Genomic DNA, 17,983 nt, shown 5'->3' on the forward strand with positions numbered 1-17,983 from the left:
TCAGTAGATTCTAATAAAACTAATAATAAGATCAGCTATGATTCAAAGGGGTCACTGAAGAAGATCAAAGCTGGACTTCTGAGTATCAGTGTGTGTGATAAATTACATAATTATTTTGTACCAAGTCCAAGACTCTTACCATGCTACCCCCTAAACCAAAAAAGGAGGGGAGTGTATGTGGAATCTGTAACATCTCATTTGGATGTGACATGCTAAGATACAAAGAAATATATTTCTTAGAGGGACACTGATTTTTTTTAGGTTATATATTGCTGAATAGGCTTGATAATAAAGATGTGTGGGTCTCTTTGAAATAAAAAATAATACATTTTTGAAAACTTAAACCCTAGTGGAATTTAAAAATAGTATATCTATCTTCCAAATTACAGCAAGATAAAAGCAAACAAAACACAGTCCACATAACAAACGACAGGAAAAAAATAAATAGAATCATAAACAAGCATGAATCATAAGCAAGATTACCAAAAACAAAATACATAATCAAAACAATGCATGTCAGTGAGGTAAAGCCCCTGATTAGAAGACAAAGACACACAGTTTAGATGAAAAAGAAATCAATCATGTGCCTCGTGTAAGAGACACACTCAAAACAAATTATGCAAAAAGGTTCAAAAGAACACAAGATGCAAAAATTTAACCTTAACTTCATGTGGGTTATAAACGTACTGTGGTACTTATTTTCAATTTTGTAGTGGCGGTGATAAATGACTTCTAGTAGAATGCTAGAGTATAATGATTAGGTATGGACCCACCTGTATTAGCAAAATGTTCATGCTTATCTTATTCCTTCAAGACTTCCCTGCTCTCCTTTATGTGCCCAGGAATCCCGTGTGTGCTGTGTGTATATATGGTGGGGGAGGGAGGGAGTGGGAGAGTGCTACTCACTTCCATCTTTTGCACCACAACCAAATAGAAGGTGGAGTACAGAGCAAATATCTTTAAGAATATGAAACTGGAAGTTGCACAATCACCTCTACTCACATCCCACTGGTGAGAGCTCATTCACGCGGTCACACCAAGTAGCAAGGTGGGGCTGGGAAATGTAGTTTCTAGCTGGGTTGCCCAGTGCCCAGGAAGGAGAGAACCGTTTATGGCAATAATCAATCCACCAAAATGATCATCAATGATCTGTGCAAGACCCCTCACTTGTTCCATCCATTCATTCACTCACTCTTTTTTATAGCCATACCACACACCCTCCCATATACCTGGGCAATCAATCTATTGTGTTTAAAGTACATACTTCTGTTTATATTTTTGAAAAATATGTAATTTTGCTTTGTGTGCATGTAATTTTTCCCTTTTCTGAGTCAATTTTATTGAAGTATAATTTACAGTCAATAGTAGTCAACAGATCTTTGACAAAGAAGCAAAGACAGTTCAGTGGAAAAAAGAATAGTCTTTTCAACAAATGGTGCTACAACACTGGATGTCCATAGGCAAAAAAAAAAAAAGTCTAGACACAGACTTTACACCTTTCACAAAAACTAACTCAAAATAGATCGGAGACTGATATGTAAAATGCAAAACCATAAAACGTCTAGAGGAAAACGGGAGAAAATCTAGGTAACTTAGATTAGCAGTGAATTTTTAGATATAACACCAAAAGCATGATTCATAAAAGAAAAGAAATGGGAAAGTTAGACTTCATGAAAATGAAAACTTTCTGCTCTGTAAAAGATGCTGTTAAGAGAATGAAAAGGTCACAGCCTGAGAGAAAATATTGACAAAACACATATCTGATAAAGGACTTGTATCCAAAATATATAGAGAACTCTAAAACTCAGCAGTAAAAAAACCAAACAACCCAACTTAAAAATAGGTAAAAATTCAAGGAGGGAAGGGGGGGTGGGACAAATTGAGAGACTGGGATTGACATATATACACTACTATGTATAAAATAGATAGCTAATGAGAACCTGCTGTATAGCACAGGGAACTCTACTCAGTGATCTGTGGTGACCTAAATGGGAAGGAAATCTAAAAAAGAGGGGATATATGTATACATATAACCGATTCACTTTGCTGTACAGCAGAAACTAACACAACATTGTAGAGCAACTATACGCCAATAAAAAAAAAAAAAGAACGAAAAAAAAGGTAAAACTTCTGAACAGATACCTCACCAAAGAAGATAAACAGATGGCAAATAAGCTTATGAAAGATCCTCAACATCGTTTTTCATTAAGGAATTGCAAATTGAATGAATGAGATATATACATGAGTGTATATTTAACCTTATAAGAAATAGTATTCCAAAGTGAGGCACCATTCTGCATTCCACCAGCAATGTATAAGAGTTCCAGTTGTTCTGCATCCTCAACAGTAGCTGGTATCGTGAGATTTTTTGATGTGAGCAATTCTGTGATCTAGTAGTATGTCACTGTGGTGTTAATTTGCAACTGCTTGATGACTAATCGTATTGAGGATCTTTTTATGTGCCTATATCATACATCTTATTTGGTAAAGTGTCTGTTTAAATCTTTTCTTCATTTTTTAAAGGAAATTTATTTATTTATTCATAAAAATATTTATTTATTTGGCCGGGCCAGGTCTTTGTTGCGGCATGCAGATCTTTAGTTGTGGCATGTGGGATCTTTTAGTTGCGGCATGCGGAATCTAGTTCCCTGACCAGGGATCGAACCCAGGCCCCCTGCATTGGGAGTGTGGAGTCTTAACTGCTGGACCACCAGGGAAGTCCCTTTTCTTCACTTTTTAAGCAGTTTGTGTGTTTTACTTGTTACTGTGTTTTGAGTTTTCTTTATATATTCTTGATATAAGTCAGTATCCATCAGGGTGCATTCAGGGGAATTATTAACAGGAGATTGGAGTAATGGAGAATTGACTGGTAAAAGAGAACTCTGGTGAATACAGGAATAGCAAATACAGGGACAGGAACTACTGGCAGGGCTGAGATGGAATGTCCAAGGAGAAGCTCCAGACCTTGTTGGAAAGAGCACAGTGTGGTTCAGTGGATGGTGGGGATGACACCTAGATGGCTTACCGGAGGATACTAGAAAAGGGACCTTTGGGAGAATGGGGGATGTTGTCCACAGGGAGGTACCATACCTTGGAAGTTGCTGCAAAGTCAACTGAGGGATGCTCAAAGAAGTCGTTCATAGTCAGGTGCCTTGCCAGTGGCACATCACTTTGAGAAAGTTCTGAGGGAAGCTTCTAGCAGCTGGGCTCTGCTGGTTGCCCTGAGCTACCAGAACTGGGAGCTGGGGAAGCTGCACCCTGTAGGAGCCCAGTGCAAGAGACCCTGCACCCTGCAGGACTCGGGAAACAGGAAGAGGAAATTCCTTCCTTTTTCACTGTCCTTCCATCCTCCTCTACTGGCATTACATCATACCAAATGTCGCAGGTGAAATATTTCCACAGCCCACTTCCATCATCACAGAGCAGGCAAAGAAGGATTTAGACCTGAGAAGAAGAAAAAAAAAAATTGATGACTGTCACAAAATTCTTTATCACACGTGTATTTTGCAAATATTTCTCCCAGGCTGTGGCTTGCCTTCTTATTTTCTTAACAGTGTCTTTTGAAAAGCCAGTGTTTTCAATTTGGTCGTGTTCAATGTATCAATTTTTTCTTTTGCCATTCATGCAATTTTTTATTCAAAAAAAATGTCTTCCTAACCCAAAATCAAAGATTTTCTCATATGTGTTCTTCTAGAAGTTGTGTAGTTTTAGGTTTATGATCCATTTCAAGTTTTTTGTATATGCATTTTAAAATTTTATATTTATTTTTTAAATACTTCATTTTTCTTGGAGCAGTTTTAGGTTCACAGAAAAATTAAGAAGAAAGTGCAGAGATTTCCCATATAACCCCTGTTCCAACACATGCATAGCCTTCCCTATTTACAGCATCCCCACCAGAGGGTACACTTGTCACAACCGATGAATCAGCACTCACACATCAGAATCACCTAAAGCCCAGAGTTTACATTACGGTTCACTCTTGGTGTTTACATTCTGTGGGTTTGGACAAATGTATAATGACATGTATCCATCATTATGGTATCATACAGAACATTTTCACTGTCCTAAAAATCCTCTGTGGTCCACCTACTCATCCCCCCCCCCGCCCCTGGTATGCATTTTTCAAATTGATAAATGACATATATACAGTAAATTACAAAAATATGTGCATGTACTTTAATTGATAGGAATAGTATTGAGTTGTTTATCTCATTCTGCTTCTTATTTTTGTCCCTCAGCACTGTTCTTAAGGTCCATTCACGTTGCTATGTATGCATCTACTCCCTCGCTTCTCTAACTGCTGCATAGTACTCTATCGTGTGCATCTTCCACATTTCACCCATCTCCTCTGCCGCAGATGGATGGACAACTGAATGTCTGTGATTGCCCACTATCAGAACTGACACAGCAGTAAACATTCTAATCCATATCCCCTAATGTACCTGTGTGATCATTTGTCTGGTATATCACCCGGGAGTGGATTTGCTGGGCCCTAGGCTATGCATATATCTGTCTATGTAGTGCCAGACTGCTCTCCAGAAAGGCTGACGGTTTTGCATCCCCACCAGCAGAACATAAAAGAGCCTACATCTCCACATACGTGCTAACACTTGGCATTTCCCAGCTTTCCAAGTTTTGCCAGTCTAATAAGTGGAAGGTGACATTTCATTGTTGCCTTAATTGCACTTCTCATTATTGATGGTTTTAATTCTTCATAATTCTCTTCACGTGCCTGTTGGGGTTACCACTTTTACAAATTGCCTGTTGATAAATTTTGCCCGTTATTCTATAGGACCTGCTACCTTTCACTTACTTTGGATTTAATTTGGTCTTCTTTTCCTAGTTTCCTGAGATGGAAGCTTAGATCATTGATTTTAGATCTTTCTTCTTTTCTAATACAGGCATCGATGCCGTAAATTTCTCTCTCAGCACTGCTTTCGTTGCATCACACCATTTTTGATTAATTGTATTTTCATTTTCATTTACTTCCAAATAGTTTAAAATTCCTCTTGAGACTTCTTCTTTGACCCATGTGTCATTTAGAAGTGTCTTGTTTAATATTCAAGTACCTCAGGATTTTCCAGCTATCTTTGTTATTGATTTCTACTTTAACTCCATTGTGGTCTGAGAGCTGACATCGTATGATCTCTGTTTTAAGTTTGTTAAGGTGTGTTTTGTGGCCCAGAATATGGTCAATGCAGGTGAATGTTCTATCTTGGTGAATGTTCCATATGAGCTTGAGAAGACTGTGTATTCTGAAGTTGTTGGATGGACATCAATTATATCCACTTGATTGATGATGTTTTGTGTTCATGTACGTCCTTACTGATTTTCTGCCTGGTCAGGCTGTCTATTTCTGATAGAGGTGTTGAAGTCTCCAACTATGATAGTGGATCCATCTATTTCTTCTTGCAGTTCTATCAGTTTTGACTCAGATACATTGACCGTCTAATTGTTAGGTGCATACATGTTAAGGATTGTTGTGTCTTCTTGGAGAATTGATCCTCTTATTGTTATATAACGCCTCTCTTTATCCCTGATAACTTTCGTTGCTCTGTAGTCTTCTCCATCCGAAATTAATAAAGCTTTCTCTTAATTTTTGTTATCATGGTGTACCTTTCTCCATCCCTTTACTTTTAAACTATTTGTGTCTTTATATATTTTTCCTTTTTTTTGGTCGTGCTGTGTGGCTTGTGGGATCTTAGTTCCCTGACCAGGGATTGAATCCATGTCCTCGGCAGTGAAAGTGCAGAATTCTAACCACTGTACCACCAGGGAATTCCCTATTTGTGTCTTTATATTTAAAGTGTGTTTTTTATAGACAACATAATTGGGTCATTCTTTTTAATCCACTCTGACACTCTTTGTCTTCTAGTTGGTATATTTAGACTGCTGACATTTAAAATGATCATTGAGGGACTTCCCTGGTGGCGCAGTGGTTAAGAATCCACCTGCCAATGCAGGGGACACAGGTTCGAGCCCTGGTCCCTGAAGATCCCACATGCCAGAGAGAAACTAAGCCCGTGCACCACAACTACTGAAGCTCACACTCCTTAGAGCCCATGCGCCACAACTATTGAGCCCACGTGCCACAACTACTGAAGCATGAGCACCCTAGGGCCCGCGTGCCACACTACCGAGCCCACGTGCCGCAACTACTGAAGCCCATGTGCCTAGAGCCCGTGCTCCACAACAAGAGAAGCCACTGCACTGAGAAACCTGTGCACCGCAACAAAGAGTAGCTCCCACTCGCCACAACTAGAGAAAGCCCGCACGCAGCAATGAAGACCCAACGCAGCCACAAAATAAATAAATAAATAAATAAAATGATCATTGACATAGCTGGATTAATATCTACTATATTTGTTACTGTTTTCTATATGTTACCTCAGTTTTCTGTTCCTATTTTTGTCCTCTAATATTTTTATTCCTTCTGTGGTTTTAATTGAGCATTTTATATGATTCCATTTTCTCTCTTTTCTTAGCATTATCTGTTATGCTTCTGATAACTTTTGATAAAAAAACTTTTTCAGAGGTTTCCCTAGAGTTTGCAATATACATTTACAACTAATCAAAGTCCATTTTCAAATAACACTGTACCACTTCATGGGTACTGGTTATTTACAATAACCAAATATTCCTAATTCCTTCTTCCCATGCCTTGGATAACTGCTGTCATTACTTTCACTTATACATAAGCTATAATCATTGAATATGTTGTTGCTGTTATTATTTTCTCTATTAAGAATAAGAATACTGGGCTTCCCTGGTGGCGCAGTGGTTGGGAGTCCGCCTGCCGATGCAGGGGACGCGGGTTCGCGCCCCGGTCCGGGAGGATCCCACATGCCGCGGAGCGGCTGGACCCGTGAGCCATGGCCGCTGAGCCTGCGCGTCCGGAGGAGCCTGTGCTCCGCAACGGGAGAGGCCCGCGTACCGCAAAAAAAAAAAAAAAAAAAAAAAAAAAAAGAATAAGAATACTAAAAGTTTTTAATTTTACCTTCACTTATTCCTTCTCTAATGCTCTTCCTTTCTTTATGTAGGTCCAGGTTTCTGACCTATACCATCTCCTTCTCTCTGAAGAACCTCTTTTAACATTTCTTGCAGGACAGGTTTACCGGCAACAAATTCCTTCAAGTTTTGTTTGTCTGAGAAAGTCTTTATTTCTCCTTCACTTTGGAAGGATAATTTCTCAGGATACAGAATTCTAAGTTGATGAGGTTTTTTTTCTCTCGAGATGAAATATTTCACTACACACTCTTCTTACTTGCATGGTTTCTGAGGAGCAGTCAGATGTAATTCTGATCTTTGTTCCTCTGTAGGTAAGGTGATTTCCCCCCTGGCTTCTTTCAGTATTTTTTCTTTATCTTTGATTTTCTGCAATTTGAAGATATAGTAGGTTTGTTTTGTTGTTGTTGTTGTTTTTATCCTGCTTAGTGTTCTCTGAGCTTCCTGGATCTGTGTTCAGGTGTCTGATATTAGTTTTGGGAAATTCTCAGTCCTTATTGCTTCAAATATTTCTCCTGTTCCTTTCTCTCATTCTTTAGTACTCCTATTATGTGTATGTTACACCTTTTGCAGTTCTCCACAGTCCTTGGATATCCTGTTCCATTTTTCTTTTCAGTCATCTTTCTCTTTGCTTTTCAGTTTTGGAAGCATCTATAAACATATCCTCAAGCTCAGAGATTCTTTCCTCAACCATGTCCAGTCCACTAATGAGTACATCAAAGGCATTCTTCATTTTTGTTATCGTGTTTTTGATCTCTAGCATTTCTTTTGGACTCTTTCTTAGAATTTCCATCTCTCAGCATATCTTGCCCATCTGTTCCCGCATGTTGTTTACTTTATCCATCTAAGTGCCCTTAACATAATAATCATAGTTATTTTAAAACCTAATCTGATAATTCCAACAGCTCTGCCAGGTCTGAGTCTTGTTCTGGTGCTTGCTCTGTCTCTTCAAACTGTGTTTTTTGCCTTTGGGTATGCACTGTAATTTTTTTGAAAGCCAGACATGATGTAAACTGCAGTAAATAGGCCTGTAGTCATGTGGTGGAGGGGGAAGTGAGGAGGGGAGCCCTATAGTCCTATGATTAGGGCTCAGTGTTTTTTTTTTAATTAATTAATTAATTTTATTTATTTATTTTTGGCTGCCTTGGGTCTTCCTTGCTGCGTGCGTGCTTTCTCTAGCTGTGGTGAGCAGGGTCTACTTTTTGTTGCGATGCACAGGCTTCTCATTGCAGTGGCTTCTCTTGTTGTGGAGCACGGGCTCTAGGCACTCGGGCTTCCGTAGTTGTGGCTCGCGGGCTCTAGAGCGCAGGCTCAGTAGCTGTGGCTCACGGGCTTCGTTGCTCCGTGGCATGTGGGAACTTCCCGGACTAGGGCTTGTACCCTTGTCCCCTGCATTGGCAGGCGGATTCTTAACCACTGTGCCACCAGGGAAGCCCAGGGCCTCAGTCTTTTAGTGAGAATGTACCTCTGGATTGTGAACTTCACAAGTGCTTCTGTTTTTTTTCAGCCCCGTAAGTGGAACAGGATGGCTACAGCTGGCTGGAGTTGGGGATTTTCCTTCCCCCAGATTGTTTAGTCTCTGCTGAAACCCCAGCAGGTTAGGCTGGGGTAAAATGGTTTCTTCTGGGGGTGTTAAGAAGAATGGAACCCTCTGACATATTTCAAAATGGTTACTTTTTGTCTCCCCCTTCTGGAAGCATGACCCGATTTTTCTCTGACATTTGCTGTGACACCCTGGTAGAGCTCCTAGAGGTAAAACTCAACAAAAGTTTGGGCGCCTCTATGAGACTGGGCCCCCCTGGAGTTTTTAAATCTCAAACTTGTCCACATGGAGTCTCCAGCAATTCACCAATCACAGCTGAGGTTTGCCTACTGCTGGTTCCCAGGGAGGTCTCTGTCCATGGGTTTCTGCTCTGGTAGCTGTGAGTATCCACCTGTCTGTGTTTCCACTTTTTGGAGCAGTGGTTTGCCCTGTGTCCTCAATTCTATGACAGGTCTAAGAAGGGTTGTTTATTCTCGGTTTTTTCCAGCTTTTCACCTGTTAGGACAGGGTACAGACTTCCAAGCTCCTTACCTGCCCAACTGGAAACGGGAAGCCTCTCTGCTTTTTGGTTTGCATGAGTAACTTGTATATTCTATATAGTAATTCCTTATCATTTTTAGATTGACAAATATCTTCTCCCATTCTATCACCTATTGTCCATGGTATCCACTTTTGAACAGATATCCTTAATTTTGACATTATCAAATTAATCCATGTTTTTCCTTCTGGGTTTGTGCTTTTGAGGTTTTGTATAAGGAGTTCCGTTCTCAACCCAGGTCCCAAAGGTACTCTCTTATATTTTCTTCCATTAGCTGTAGAGTTTTACTTTTCACATTGAGGTCTTTTGTCATTTAGAGTGTACATTTCTATTCGGTGTCAGGCAGGAATCCTACTTTGTCTTTCTCCATCTACTGAGCTGGTTTAATCTGCCCCTGCTTCATTGATGTGTGATGCCTAACAACCGTATGCTCATGGTCTGACTTTGAGTTGTCTGTTCTATTCCATGGTCTATTGGTCTGTTTTTGTGCAAAACAGTCTTCTCGTTTTGCTTCGTCTGGCTTCTTACATGGCTTTGCAGTGTGCTGCTCCTCACTCTTGTAAGGTTGACTGAATCCTGCTCATCCACATAAATTTTAGAATGAGTATATCAAGTTCCTGGAAAGTATACCTGGAATCTTTACTGGGATTTCATTGCATATATAAATTAATTCATAAAGAACTGACTCCTGTGTAACATTAAGTAATTCCATCCAAGAGCATAAAATTTCCCTCAATTTCTTCAGGTTAATTTCTACATCCTTTAGTAGAGTTTTAAAGTTTTCTCCATAGGCTTCTTTTCTTTTCTTTCACAACTTTCAATCAGTTTATTGACACAGTAACACAACACACTTGCCTCCCTGACACCCCCACCCCCTCGCCCAGTCTAGACCTCTCCCCCTTCCTCCCCCCTTAGAACAAGCTGTTCAGTGAAAACAGAAAAGGGCAGGCCACTTCTACACCCTCAGTGCCACTGCCAAGCCCTGGGGAGCAGGGTCTCAGGCACTACTCAGAACCTGTCAGAGAGGGGCGCCGTTAGCACTAGACTTAGCCAGGCAGAGGCGTCCCGTCCCTCGGAGCAGATTCTCCCACAACCCCCAGGCCCTGAGCTGCTCTTCCTCTTGCCCTCTGCTGTCTGTGACCCTAGGAAGGACATACCTTGGGCCTGCGGCCAAGAGCGAGAACTCCTGGCCGTAATTTGAGAATTGGAGTTTGGCTAGTGTTTTTTAAGGCCTAGGCACCCCAAAAAAAGCCCTGGTGGTGGGTGTGAACTTCAATGCCCCTATTTTAAATGCACTGATAACGTGAAACAGATTAAGCCAGCTTAACCAAATGCCAGAATAACACGAAGCTGTAAAGGAGGGGTCAGACCTGCTTTCTCCAGGCCAGACACAAATGCACAGAGAGAAGCCCAGGTGGAGTGTCAAAAACAACTGAAGGACACTGCCCAGGGGCTGAAAAGCCTATACTCCGGAGTCCCCAGGGTGACAGGAAGCAAGGAAAGAAAATACACAGGTCTTAAAAACCAAAAAAGAAAGCCCAACGGCAGGGGAACCTCAGCCTGACAGTGCTGTCCACCAGCTCTCCAGGCCTTGCCCCTGGACCCAGACAGTCCCTCCCCCTCTAGGCAATGTCCTCCCCTAGGCTAGATAGAGCACATCACACAGCGCAGTTTAAAAAGCTTCTAATGCCAGTTCATAAACATCTTCATTTACTATTGGTGATTACATGTGAATAATATGTTTATACTGTTCTTTATGGAAAACAATTTCAACGAGTCAACGCTGAGAGCACAATAGGCAACCCTCACCCTGAGCCCCTCAGCGTCCTTCCCTAGACAGCAAGAAGCTCCCTCCTCTGTCCCAGGGCTGCCTAACTTCCCCTCTTCCCCCACTGTGGCTCTTGGGCAAAGCATCCTCTATGACCATTAGTCCTCATCGGACAAGTTCTGGTCCAGGGGGTAAACCATGAACATCACATCTGGTCGAGAGGGGACACAGGGATGGCCTGGACGCACAATCTCAAAGCCCAAGAAGCTGAAGGTCTTCAGGAGTGGAGCTCTGTCTTCCCGGCCCTTCCTGAAGCAGATGAAGACGTAGTGCACTTTCATCTTCTCTTCGGCAGACTCTAGCAGTGCTAACAATCCTTCTTTGCTCCCGTCAGCTAATAATCCATCTGGGATTTCTACAAACAGGCTCTGGCTGGACAGGACTGCATCCCAGGAAGTGACCTTCACCTCGGTGACCTCATACTGGAAGTGGGCGATGTGAGGTTTTCCATCGTTCACAGGGAGGTCCTGGGTCACAGTGAGCTTCTCGTCCTTATATATTAGAGCTGAGAGAGAAGGATCCCTGCCGCCCCCTCGCCCACCGGGGATCTTCGACAGTGGGTGAGGGGCATCAGGCGCACCACAGAGGCCTCGGAACAATGGGCCTGCAGCACTGGAGCTGGGGGCAGTTACTCAAAGGCAAAATACTACTGTCCTGGGTGTTTATCATCCTCGGCGGCTCTGCTCAGGGTGGGAAGAGGCGGCGCAGGGAGTGGGTAGGTGGATGAGTGGGCGGGTGTGGGGTCGCGCGCGCACGCGGGGCCGAGCTCTGCGGGCTAAATCCCTGTCGGGCAGCGGGCCCAGAGCCCTCCTCCTGCCTCAGCGAGCGCCTGCGTCCAACTCGGTTTCTTTTATATTCTTAGTTAAGTTCATTCCTAGGCATTGTACACGCTTTTTTGCTGCTGTTGTAACTACAAGTTGGTTCTGCTGGTGAAGAAAAATGTTACGGATTTATTTTTTTAGGTTAATATTGTATCTGGTGACTTTACTGAATTCTCTTAATAGTTTGAACGGTCTATCTGTTGTTTCTCTTTGTTTTTACGAGGCAAATGAAAATATTATTTCTACATGATGATAGTTTTTTAATAGAAGTATAGCTGATTTACACTGTTGCGTTAGTTTCTGGTGTACAGCAAAGTGGTTCGGTTTATACATGTATATGTTTTTCATATTCTTTCCATTACGGTTTATTACAGGCTCTTGAATATAGTTCCCTGTGCTATACAGTAGGACCTTGTTATCTATTTTATATATAGTAGTTTGTATCTGCTAATCTCAAACTCCTAATTTATCCTTCGCTCACCTCCTTTCTCCTTTGGTAACCATAGTTTGTTTCCTACGTCTATGAGTCTCTTTCTGTTTTGTAAATAAGTTCATTTGTATCATATTTAAAATTCCACATATAAGTGATATATGGTATTTTTCTTTCTCTTTCTGACTTACTTCACTTAGCATGATAATCTCCAGGTCCATCCATGTTGCTGCAAATGGCATTATTTCATTCGTTTTTATGGCTGAGTAATGTTCCATTAAAGAAGATTTTATATATATGTGTGTGTGTGTGTGTGTGTGTGTGTGTGTGTGTGAGTGTGTGTGTGTGTGTATGTGTGTGTATCTCCATTCTTCTTTACCCATTCAACATGATACTTTTTTTTTTTTTTTTTTTTTTTTGCGGTACGCGGGCCTCTCCCGTTGCGGAGCACAGGCTCCGGACGTGCAGGCTCAGCGGCCATGGCTCATGGGCCCAGCCGCTCCGCGGCATGTGGGATCCTCCCAGACCGGGGCGCGAACCCACGTCCCCTGCATCGGCAGGCGGACTCCCAACCACTGCGCCACCAGGGAAGCCCCAACATGATACTTTTATCTTTTCTCTTCTAATCCGTCTATCTCTTATTCTTTCTTCCTAATAGCTTTGTCTAGAACTTCCATTATTGTATGTTGAATGGTAGCAGTACAGTTGGATTCCGTATTTTTTTCCAGATTTTAAAAAGAATGCACTTAAAATCTTTTAAGTATGATTGGTTTAAGTTTTTGATATATCACCTTTACCAAGTTAAAAATGTCTTTCCTATATCCAGTTTGCTAAGTTATTGAACCATAAATAGGTCATGAACTTTATCAAATGCTTTTTCTTCACCAGTTGAGATACTTGTATGATTTTTGTCCTTTATTAATGAGGTGATTTCTGATGTTGAGCCAACCTGAAATTCCTGGGATAAACCCTACTTGATCAAAATAAATTTTTTTAAATATAAAACTGGGTTATATGACTGGGTTAGTTAGCTGATACTTTATTTAGGATTTTTATATCTACATCATAGTTGAAACAAGCCTATTCTTTCATTAATTGCTTTGTCTTTACTGATTTTGGAACCAAGATTACACTGGTTTCATAAAATGATCTGGGCAGCTTTTGCTCTTTTCTAGTTTTTTGGAAAAACTTATAGAAGACAGGAATTAACAGTTCCTTGAAAGTTTGGTACAGCTCCAGAAGTTCATAAACTTTTTACTACCATGACTCCTCCAGCCTCATTGTTTTCTACTGTTTACCACATACTTTGAAAGATTTGGTTTAGATTAATAAGTGTACAAGTTTTTCTTTCCCTAGGTGGCTACATGCTGTAACGTACACACAGCCCTTAAGAATGCTGCCACCACAAACTCAAGGTCATCCGCTTCAACTGGACTGTCAACACTTTTACTCCCTGGAAGTTAAAGGGTGGCATCCCTCAGCCCTGCCTCAAGTCTCCTCCTTAGCCCTCAGCTTTTACCTTGGAATAGATGACTCAGCCTCCTACTTTATTGAGCAAACGGGACCCCTAGAGACTAGCTCTCCTGACTCTCACCTACCTACTTACAGTGACTGTATATCCACACCCAATCACACCTCTTTCCACCCATCTCAGAAAACGAGGTGTCCCTTCTTAAATCCAAGACAATTCCTATAAGTGTGCTTCAAAACCCCATCCCTTTCTCCCAGGGACCTCACTCCTTTTGACATCCTCTCTCTCTCCTAAAATTTAAACCCTCCCTCCCTACAGGGCTCCTTCTCCTCAGACCAGCAACATAATCAAATCTCACCCATGGCCAAAAAATCCCTCCTTTGTGTGCTCTGGGGCAGGCATTCTCACGCACGGCAGGTGGGAGTGTAAATTGGCAAGATCATTCTGGGAAGCAATTTGGTAACCTGAATCAAAAGCCTGAAAAATATTTGCACCCTTTGTCCCAGTAATCCTACCTCCAGAAATCCATCTAAGGAAGTAATCAGAAATGCTGACAAGGAGAGATGTTTAAAAATGTTAATCTCACTGTTATTTTAACAGCAAAAATTGGAAACAATCTAAAGGTTCAACGATCGGGGATCGGTTAAATAAACTGTACTTAAATATAATGAAATTTCGTGCAGTCACTAAAAATATCATTTTTAAAGAAGAGTTGACATGGGGAACTGTTCATGAAGCAATGTTGTAAGTGAAAACACCAGCATATAAAAAATATATACAGTGCGGTGCTGATTTTGTTATATATAAAAATGGCTAACGCTTCTGGAATGTTAGCTATTATATACACCCTCTCCCTCAATCTTCACAACATTCCTCTACAGTTAATACTGTTATTCACGTCTTGTAGGGAAAGAAACCAACCAGAAAGAAAAACATCAATATCTAGGGGGAGGAAGGTGGGTTACTGATGAATTTCATTTTCTTCATACTCTTTTGTACTTTCTAACTCTTTAACAAGGAGGTATTACTTTTTGTCAAACAGAAATACGGAATCATTCTTCTCATTTCTGGTTTATATATGTGAGTAATGAACAATCTGAACAATCCAGAGAAAATGAAAACCCTCCTCCCACTACTGCTATTCCAACCACCAGAGACAGCCCACTGTGTACAGTCTGGCTGCTTTATATTTGCTTTTTGGTTTTTGGCTGCATTGGGTGTTTGTTGTTGCTCGTGGGCTTCCTCTAGTTGTGGCGAGTAGGGGCTACTCTTCCTTGCAGTGCATGGGCTTCTCCTTGTGGTGGCTTCTCTTGTTGTGGAGCACAGGCTCTAGGTGCGGGGGCTTCAGTAGTTGCAGCACGCAGGCTCAGTAGTTGTGGCATGTGGGCTCAGTAGTTGTGGTGCACGGGTTCTAGGGCACGCAAGCTTCAGTAGTTGTGGTGCACAGGCTTAGTAGTTGTGGCTCGTGGGCTCTAGATCCCAGGCTCAGTAGTTGTGGCACACGGGCTTAGTTACTTTGTAGCATGTGGGATCTTCCCGGACCAGGGCTCGAACCCACGTTCCCTGCATTGGCAGGTGGATTCTTAACCACTGTTCCACCAGGGAAGTCCCTATATTTGATTTTTTTTTTCTTTTTTTTTGCGGTGCGCGGGCCTCTCACTGTTGTGGCCTCTCCCGTTGCGGAGCACAGGCTCCGGACGCGCAGGCTCAGCGGCCATGGCTCACGGGCCCAGCCACTCCGCGGCATGTGGGATCTTCCCAGACCGGGGCACGAACCCGTGTCCCCTGCATCGGCAGGCAGACTCTCAACCACTGCGCCACCAGGGAAGCCCCCTATATTTGCTTTTAATTTATATTTGGCTTTGGTATTTATATTTGATTTTCAAATGTGTATGTAGACATATACACTTGAAAAAGCAAATGTGATCATCTTACCACATCAATACTTCAAACTCGACAATTTGAGTCCTTTCAATGGCTGCATTTTGGTTTCCACCCTGAAGGATGTCCAGGGCCCCTTTCTGTTGGAGTGGCCCATGTTTAATTTTGCCAAGTGGTGAACCATCTCTGTCTGTGTGTGCCTGGCCACCCCAAGAGCTCCTGGTTTGGGGTCTGGATAACCGAGTTCTTGTCCTGTTTCTGCCATTTACTAGCTGTGTTACCAGAGGCTAATCCCTTTTTCTCTCTGGGAGCCTGTTTCCCCATCCTTCAGGCTGGGTAACAGCTCTTGCCTTGCCCACTTTAAGGTGACATTGTGATGCTCCAACTGGCTGATGGCAGTGCCTGGTTAAATGCTGCCCCCCAAGCAGTCCTCTTTGGACTCCTCCCTTCTGCCTCTCCTCCCCATTTGCCTGCAGCCTGAAGGATTCTTCAACTTGTCTTAAATAGAGAAGGGGGCCAGAGGGCCGCACGAAGGGAAGGGACATGGTCCCCAGACAAGCGCTAGGGGCCCAGAGGCTCAAGGCTGGCTTTTGGGCCCTCTCCAGCTCACTCACGAGTCTTCTGACTGACATCGGCGGAGGAGGACTCTCCGGAGGCGGGAGCAAAAAAGAAATGCCTGGAGTGCAACGGCGTGTACCAGCGGAAAGCACTCGAGGGCTGAAAACGCTGTCTGGCTTCCACTTCCAAAGCGCATTTTAAAGGCTCTGCGGGAGCGAGCGGGTGCAGCGGCCAGGGCCTTCTTCCGCGGAGCCGCCGCCCTCTGGTGGCGGCATGCAAATATTACAGCTGCTATATAGGCCCCGCCTCCCCGTGCAGAGGCTGAGTTGCCACTCACATCCTGAAAGTAAGGGGCCCTTAGGGAGCTCTCAACGAAAACTGAAACCTGGCAGAAAGGGAAGCCAGGCCTGGGTGAACCAGGACTGGAACCTGGGACTCCAGATGCCCCACCCAATAGATGCTTACAACAGCTTCTAGTAATCGTTAAAGCAAAAGGCACCAGACAATGACAGATTTTATGCAGGCTACTGCAGTAGAGAGGAGGTTCATTAACGAGAACCCTCTCAAAGAAAAGGAAGGGGCGTGAGGTTTTAGAGAGCAGGTGAACCAGGGAGTCATCAACCAGTCTCGTGGGAATAGCAAGAAAGGATGTAGGCGGGTTGTTTTCTTGGAATATGCGAGAGCAAGGTGGTCCTGTTTCCCCAGAACTTAAAGAGGTAGGGGAATTTTTTCGTTCATTCGTTCTCTTATTACAGGACCTTTGTATCATTTCAAGTCTTTCTTTATTTTTGGCTGCGTTGGGTCTTCGTTGCGGCGCGTGGGCTTCTCACTGCAGTGGTTTCTCTTGTTACAGAGCACGGGCTCTAGGCACGCGGGCTCAGTAGTTGTGGCTCGCGGAATGTAGAGCACAGGCTCGGTAGTTGTGGTGTACGGGCTTAGTTGCTCTGCAGCATGTGGTATCTTCCCGGACCAGGGCTCAAACCTGTGTCCCCTGCGTTGGCAGGCGGATTCTTTTTTTTTTTTTTTTTTAACATCTTTATTGGGGTATAATTGCTTTACAATGGTGTGTTAGTTTCTGCTTTATAACAAAGTGAATCAGTTATACATATACATATGTTCCCATATCTCTTCCCTCTTGCGTCTCCCTCCCTCCCACCCTCCCCATGGCAGGCGGATTCTTAACCGCTGCGCCACCAGGGAAGTCCCGGGAATTTCTTAATCATAGCTGCCTTTTGGGAGCACAGGGTTCAGATAAAGTTCAATGCTGTCATAATGGAGCAGGCTGCAGAATGGCCATTTAAGAGGTGAGGATAGTGAGGCCCAGGTCACACATCTGTGGGTTTCAGTGGTTGAGACAAGATTCCAACCTGCACATACGAAGACACCAAGGAGACCCCAACCCGAAGTTGAAAGTTCCCTCTAAGAGTAAAGTCGTAAGTCATTGTCCAAGGTAGCAGCCCAGACTGCAGCAGCAGAAATGGCCTGCTTGGTTGCGGCTTTCAGTTTGATGGAGCGTATCAGCGACGTGCTGGCATCACCCAGGAAAAGTGTTGGGATTGACCAACACTTCTGGTAAGGCAGGGTGGTGGCCCTGAAGATACTGTGAAGTCCCCTAGTCAAGTCTAGGGAAGGACCAGAAACGGGGCAGTTCTGGGATTCAGCTACCGTCTCTCTGTTAGCCAATCTGTCTGTCTGTCTGTCTCTCTCTCTCTCTCTCTCTCTCTCTCTGGCCCCCACTCTGTTTCTCTTCCTACCCAGGCTTCTTTCTCACCCACAATCTCTACTCCCCGGTAACTTCAACTGGCACCTGGCCACTTGCGGCCACCCCAGCCCCTGAGTCTACCCAACCTCCAGCCGTAGAGCCCACCACGGACTGCAGCTTCCTTTGGGTCTTTTAAGACCCCTCCC

At 43.2% G+C, this 17,983-nt stretch overlaps 1 pseudogene; it reads right to left on the reverse strand.

Annotated features, from left to right (window-relative positions):
- Window positions 1–10,544: 10,544 nt before the first annotated feature.
- LOC132419820 (ornithine decarboxylase antizyme 2 pseudogene) lies at window positions 10,545–11,694 on the reverse strand (annotated as a pseudogene).
- Window positions 11,695–17,983: the final 6,289 nt, after the last annotated feature.

This window comes from Delphinus delphis, chromosome 2, assembly GCF_949987515.2.
Source record: "Delphinus delphis chromosome 2, mDelDel1.2, whole genome shotgun sequence".
NCBI lineage: Eukaryota > Metazoa > Chordata > Mammalia > Artiodactyla > Delphinidae > Delphinus > Delphinus delphis.